At 34.0% G+C, this 8,007-nt stretch overlaps 1 pseudogene; it reads right to left on the reverse strand.

Moving 5' to 3' along the window:
* Positions 1-1,814: 1,814 nt before the first annotated feature.
* LOC149263696 (pectinesterase-like) lies at positions 1,815-3,676 on the reverse strand (annotated as a pseudogene).
* Positions 3,677-8,007: the final 4,331 nt, after the last annotated feature.

Consider the following 8,007-nt stretch of genomic DNA (forward strand, 5'->3'; position numbering starts at 1 on the left):
GAGGGGTATGCAAATTAAACAGATTTTTGATAAAATTTCAAAGCAAATTCAAATTATGTAATCTTAATATAAATAAATAAAATTAGAAATAATATAGGCTATACCGATGCAAATAAACAATGTTACAATTCCTATAGTGTATAGTGTAGTAATGGTATTTTGAGAAGTAAGGTTAAAAAATATAATTTCATATATATATAGATATATAATTTTGTAAATTTATTTTAAATTTAGATTTAAATATTTAATTTTTTATACAAAATTTGTTATTTATTTTTATAATAGTTAAATTATAATATAATAATATAATGCATAAAAATGATATAAAGATAAGATAATAGTAATGTAAAGATAAGATAAGAATAATAAATATGTAAATATTAATGACATAAGAGTTTTATGAAGATAATATCAAATTATATCAAAATTTAAGGAGAAATTGTAGGTGGAGTTAAAGGGAAAAAGAAAATAAAAAACTTATTTAAATCTAAAAAGTCAAAAGTATTTCTTTATATGAAATAATATAAAGAAGAAAATAAATATTGTTAAAATAAGAATAAATTTTCATGAGTTTCATAATGAAATTGAACATTGGTCAATTCACAAAATACAAGAATCTATGATCTTTGTGACACTAAAAAAATTGAAGATAATTTTTTTATTATTATAATTGTCTAACTTATATTCAAATTTAATCTAAAATTTGAAAATATCTATTACGCTAATAACCTTTTTAACTTTTTAATTCAATTTTTTTTTTTAAAAACACCCTAACAAAATATTAAAAAGATATCAAAAGAGGAACCAATAGTTCTATGTAAATAATGACAAAGCACCCTAGAAAGACTACATAGAAAAGGTTTATCAGATTTGTTTGGTTAATAACGAAATAGAATGGTTTATCAGATTTTTTTTTGTTTAATAACGGTGTTATTTATTTGGTCGAGACTTCTCATATGCATTAAAATTTTATTAAAGCTATTTTATAATATTCATGTTTACATAATATTATCCTATATTAAATCACTTTTTGTATCATTTGACATTTTTTAAATAATATTATTGGATATTATGCCACTTTTTATATGATATGGTATGAGAAGATCACAGCCAAGCCATGTACTGCTCAGCCCTTTTGAATACTGTGTTTTTTAATTGATATAACAATATTGGCGTTATACATAAACCAATTTTCTTTGAAATATGCTTTCTTGAAATAATATGAACAATAATGTTGTTGCTTTGCCATATTCCTGGTGAATCCTATATTTGCAAGTGGAAGCGCGCAGGAAAGAGAAGAGAAACGGCCCCTTCATATAAATACTGAATAATTTAATCCATATTCTGGGACCTCTTAAGACATACTCGGGAGTCACCGCTTTGTATAATGTCCTCCACAATTTTATCTCCTTAAATTTTTATGCGATGCAGAAGGCCCTCCTGCCTATTTCTGAGATTCGGTTTCGAAAGTTAAAAACAAAAATTAAATTGATGGCGATTTGAAGATCATCTGATTAAAAAGTTACCGTATCTGCTATCTGATAGTACAATGAGCCGTTCATGGCTCAGGGTCTATAGCGCTGAATAAAAGTTACCGTACCAAATTGCAGAGAAATAGATGATTTTGTTCATAAAATTTGGATGAAAGTTGCTATCACACATCGCAATACTACATTACGAAAATATATGATTTTATTTTGCATGGATAAAGTACAAAACGATAGAAAGCGAAATACGGACACACACGATCTTCTTCAAACGCTGAAAGCGAAATACACACACAGACGAACTTCTTCAAAAGTTTGACGACGTCCCTAATTTATTAATCCGTCGATGTAGTCGATGCCAGCGGACTGCAACCACGAATTGCCTTGTATGAATTCTCCCACTGTAAATTTGCTCGCCTCTTGAGAACTTTCGATTACCCGATACCCAGGCCATTTCACACGGTTTCCAGTAGCGGAGGCTGACCCTGTATTCATATATTCTCCATAATACAAAGTTTTCAAAGCAAAAGCTCCATCCCATTCCAGCCACCCCGCAGGCTGAATGACGCCATCTATGTACGACTGCATGTAAACCGTTCGGGAATACTCCTTCCACAGCCTCCCCAGATATGCTGGGAATGAGCTTTTCACCGGAACGAGGTCGGCATCGGGAGTGATCTTGCAGTTGTGAATGGAGGTTCCTGTGTTTTGGTTCGGATCAGTTCTGCCCTGTGCGGTGATTGCGTTTTTCTGATTTGCACCGGGTTTCTTGGCGACCAGAGTGCAGCTCTGAAACACCACTGCGGCATTCCCAAATATGAAATCTGCAGTACCAAAAATTTTACAGTCGCTGTAGAATTGGCGAAGTGAATGAGCGTACAGTGTGTCTTGGTACGCTGCAATCTTGCAGCGATATAACACTGATTGGTCTGATCCTACTCGAAGAGCCACCGCCTGATTTTTGTCTGGGCCTGCTGTGTTGACGAGCCATGTCTTGTGCCATAAATCCATTCCCTACAGCAGCTGCATTCAAACATTTTAAGATGATTAGCTTTTGAAGGACTCAAGTAGTTAAACATAGTTGCATCATTTTCTAAAAAGGGAAAGTTCTCATCTGTAAGGAGTGATGAATTCTCTGGAATGTGAGGATTTAGGGATTTTCTGAGATTAAGATGCGCAAAACTGAATTTATGAAGGATTTAGAAGTGGGTTAGTGATTTACCGAATGTGGCGGAATTGAAAGTGGTGGATCCGTCTATGACATTTCTGCTGCCTGTAACGATCGTGGTCTCCATGCCTTCTCCAATCAACATGACATTAGTCTTCGTTTGACCCACCTCCACGTTCTCCTTATACGTTCCCTTCTTCACCTTGATCACGTATCTTTTAGCACTTTTCTCTGGGGCCGCAGCTATGGCTTGTGAAATCGTTTTGAATTTTCCGGAGCCATCCTGAGCCACGATCACGTTCGGCACTACGTCGTTTGGAGAGGAATGTAGGACCCTCCGATCTCCTGCAGATAGCCATGAAGGAAAATCGTCCTTGATGGAATCAGACGGGAGGCGTAGCTCGGGAGATGGATCGGGCCTTCCTGACTCCTGCGCCGTCTTTGCTATTGCCAGAGAATTACTAACCAGCTTCCTCAAGTTTTGCACGCTACTCTCAACCAGAACTCTGACAACGCTTTTTGGGTAATCTGAAATTCCGTCCAAGCAGGTGTCCTGGTTGGTGATTGAGGCGCTGAGCCACGTCTGTAAATCGCCGGCCTGCTCACGCGTGAAGGCCTTGAGATCGTGACGTTTCAAAAGAGATATAGAGCTACCATGTTGCTCCCTCGTAATATCCATGAGCTCCATGCAATCTTGCAGAGCACAGGTTTGCTGAACGAGGGTGAAAGCTTTGTTCGCCTCCTCCAGGGCCACCGTTAGAGCAACGTGAAGAAACTTCTTGGCTTGTGCAGGAGACGACCCCAGACGAGGCGAGAGAGTGTTATAGCAGAGCTCCGAATAGAGAGTTTTGCTACAAACGACCTCAACGCTCTCCATTGGGTTTTGTGATTCTATGGACGGTACATCTTCAGCATGAATCAAGGGAAGCCAGAGGGGGCCACAGATTCTGATCGCCACGAGAACTAGGGAAGCCGCATCGACTGGGATGGCTCTTTTCCTACTCTCTGTCTTTCCTTCCATCGCTTTGAGAAGGTATCAAACGCAGAGATTGGGGATGAGTAATCTTGCTGTTATCTCCACTCCATCATGTGTTGTCATTTTATAATGAATTTTTGGAGTTTCCTTCTCCATCATCTTCGTTTAACGATTTACAGAGACAATTTACTTGTTTTAGGCGAACATTTTCCACCACACGCACGTAAATCTTATCCTCAAATTCAAATTCGAAGTGGATTGTCTTAATGGTCACATCAAGACTTGGCATTTCAATCATATGGCTCTCTTGCTTTCCTTATCATTTCAAAGTAGGGTGGTGTCGGCAGGTTATGTGCAGCTACTTGGCTTTTCAACCACATAGCTTTCTTGCTTTCCTCATCATTTCAAAGTAGGGTGGTGTCGTCAGGTTATGTGTCAGGTTATGGTAGGTTATGTGCAGAATGACATGACTAACGGGCTTGTTTTCGGCAGTGATAGCTATATTTTTTATTTTATTTTTATATGGGTGATACTTTGGTAGGTGAAGTGGTGAAGTTGTTGATTAAATTGTGGATTGAATTGAAGTGGTGGAAAAAGATGGTGAAACATCTAAGTGGATTGGAGAAAAGAGGAGGTGAGATAGTTAGGTGGTTTGGAAAAAGAGTAACCGAGACAACTAAGACGATCAATTAGAGATGAGAATTATGTATTTTTTAAAGAAATTTAGGTTATTTTATTTTATAATATAATATTTTATATGAAAATTATATATGAAGAAGAGTGAAATTCTCCTTAAAATTTTAAAATTACATTATGTTGTAGAAATTAAAATAATATTTTTATTATTATTTATATATAAAATTTGGTGCATTATAAAAAACATTTAAATTATATAAGAAATATATGGTTAAAATTAAAACATGTTTGATCAATAACTAATGATTCCTATAATTTTTATATTCTTTTTAACAAAATAATAATAAAATTATGTTTACCATATATATCAATTATCTAATTTGTAAACATTTTGTTGTTTATCTTTATATCTATCTCTTATTTTTTGTTTTACATTATATTTTCATTTTAGTTACATCATCCAAAATTAAACGTGAACTAATAATTTTGATTTCATCAATTTATTTGTTTACAAGTTATTAGAGTTGCTCATTACTTTGATGATTGTTTTGATTTGAAGAATTTGAATTATATGTAATTTTGTTCTTATAACATATTTCTCCTTCTACTTACACTGAGTATCACGAGATCGAAATTAGTTCATAATAATTATTGTATTAATAGTTCAGTGTATTATTAAAATAATAATATTTGTTAATATATTTTAATAGTTTATTGTATTGTTAAATAAAACAATAACATTTGTTAAGTGTAATTTATTTATTTATTTTAATTATACAAATCTAATGATAATTTATAATTGAATTTATAATTTTTTTTAAGATATGTACTATATTCTTTATATAATTGGAATATATGATATTTTTTTATAGGATTTGTTTCATGTATTCTACATTTATGACCACTAATATACACTATACACATAACTAAGTAGTATTTTAATGCCATAAAGCTTATGTATGGAATATAGGCCATGAAATTTTAATTGCTTTACAATATTAAGACAAATATATGTCATGGGGCACATCATTAAATGTTGCATAGCAATGTGGATCTTGGATATCATACAATTATATGGAATTGGGGAGGCTTTTGTGAATATGGCCCCCAAAAAGTATTCATTTGGCTTTGGTCTATCTTTTGTTTTTTTTGGGTTTTTTTCGGTCAATTTTTTTGACATGTTTTAATATAATTATGATTGAAGAATCTAATTTGATTTGGGTGAATGGATTAGGATTTTAAATATATATATATATATATATATATATATATATATATATATATATATATATATATATATATATCTAGAGAGAGAGAGAGAGAGAGAGTATTGTGAGCTATGTAGTTTAAAGATCATGAAAATTGTAGTTCACTTAAGAGGTTTCAATGTAAAATCTCTTAAGTATTTTGTGTACTATTATTTATTTTTTATTTGTAAAGAATGTGTGTATACAATTTAGTTTTGTAAAGAAGTACATGACTCTATCATAAATGACCTTCCTATCACCAAAGACTCATACATACATCCATCTCCCATCCTAGTGGGGATATACCAATATTGACTCGTCCACCCACCCAAGTGGGGATACATCAAAAGTTTACATGATAACCAAGTACATTACATTATTCATCCCAGGCATAGTGGGGAAACCAAAAGAGGTTGTTACATGACCTTGACAACAAAAGATATACATGACATAGAGACGGAAAAATGTAGAGCAAGATTATGAAAGACATCAATAACACATATCAGCAGCATCTGTCAATCACTATTCAGATCAGTAACCATGTTCTCCTTCCGTTCATCTTCTGCACCTGATCCACCTGAAACCAAAAACAGCTTGTGAACACGAACCAAGAGTTTCTAGTGTAATGCCAACAATGGATTATTAGATGTTTATCTACTCCCCCTGAAGTTGTGCTAGATGGTCTCTGTCAGACCCAGATCAGACTTTTCTCTCCCTGAGTCTGGCCCACTAATTTCCTTCAAATCAACATATACGCGACTATATCCATAGGAACATGCGTATATATGCCGATATTTCTCATAAAACTCGCGTACAACCACTTCCAGATCAGCAACCTGTAAATGTCTACATATAGATATCAACTCATCCTTTTAAACATCATCATAAAATCATTATATCATATGTGAAGAACACCATAGTCATCTCATCATCATCAAGATCTTCATGATCTTATATATCATCCATGTATCTGCATCAATCAACATGTGTAAGTATCAATCATCACATAGGTAAGAACTCATCATCATCATATCTCCAACAATGTAACTTTGAGTAAACATTCATGTATCCAGCACTATGTATCTTGAGCTCAAGATCATTTGTCAAGACTTCTTGATATCATCAACAGCAACAATCCTCATCCACGTGAGTGCCAAGAACTATAGGAATCCTGCATCATAACTGTATTATATGATCTTTATGCATGTGATGACAACAGCATATGAGTAAGTAAAGAATATGTGTATTCAAGCTTTGTACTTGTCCTTATCCTTATGAAGATCACCATGTAAACACCATATATGCATCATCAATCCACAAATATGATCTGAACATCAACTATGTAACCCCAAGAATCATATGTTATTTTATCATGGACAACTCATAACCACATCATAGCAAGATATATCATTTAGCCATATAAGCATCATCACCAAGAACTATTAACCATAATGCCAACAATGCATTATTAAAGGCATATGGTCCCCCTCAACTTGTGCCATTTGTTAGATCTGATCATGCATAAATCAGCAATAAGCATCAAGACATCATCATCATCAAGTTAGGATCAAAACACTTCTAAACATCTTACAAGTATCAAGACATTTCCACACATCCTCAGCAGACTGTAACTATTAACCAATAGAGAAAATAATGGACTGAATCATATCAGACCCTTTTTCTGAGCATGTCCCCACTGCTTTTCCTGACATATACGTGACTTTGCAGTGTCTAACTTGCGTATATACACGACTTCCCTTTATGCAACTTGCGTATTATATTTAGGACACTGAAGATTTACACTTTCAGCTCCCCCTGAGTCTGTTATGTCTGTGTTGTGCTGAGTTTGACTATATTGTGTTGTGCCACATTTTCCTAATTGTACTTCCTTCTTCTTCCATATCTTCAAGTGTGATTATGTTTTCTCCTTTTGGTGTGGTGCCCGTACCTTGTTCTTGCATTCCTTTGTTATATGTCCAAGCTTGTTGCATGCATAACATCTTACATGTTTCATATTCCTTCTGTAGCAATCAACAACTTTGTGACCAAACATATTGCAAGAAAAACAATATCCATTAAAGTACTTGTAACGTGATGATCTTTCTGCATGATGGTCGTGAACCATTCTTCTTCTGCATCTAGCTGCAATATGTCCAAGATTATGACATTCATAACATTCAACATTATTCATAGGAGGAGTAAAAGATTTTCTTTGAAGAATTTCTTTCCTTGGTTGATGATGAGATTGACCTTTCATCTCCTTGTTGAGCATTTCAAATTTTGCATTAGAGTCCCTTGTCTTACTTTGTGAACTAGATTCACCTTCAACAGATTCATGAAAACTGTTGAGTCTTGAAAATGTCATTCATTTGCATTATACTTTCTCTATTATGTCCATTATATCACCTCCATTTCACCTCCATTTCACTACTATGTCACCACATTCATCCCACTTTCATTATTATTGGGCCACCTTTATGTTTTTCCAATATT

Source organism: Pinus tabuliformis, chromosome 6, assembly GCF_031772625.1.
Source record: "Pinus tabuliformis cultivar Carrire ecotype Pingquan chromosome 6, CPIR1, whole genome shotgun sequence".
Taxonomy (NCBI): domain Eukaryota; kingdom Viridiplantae; phylum Streptophyta; class Pinopsida; order Pinales; family Pinaceae; genus Pinus; species Pinus tabuliformis.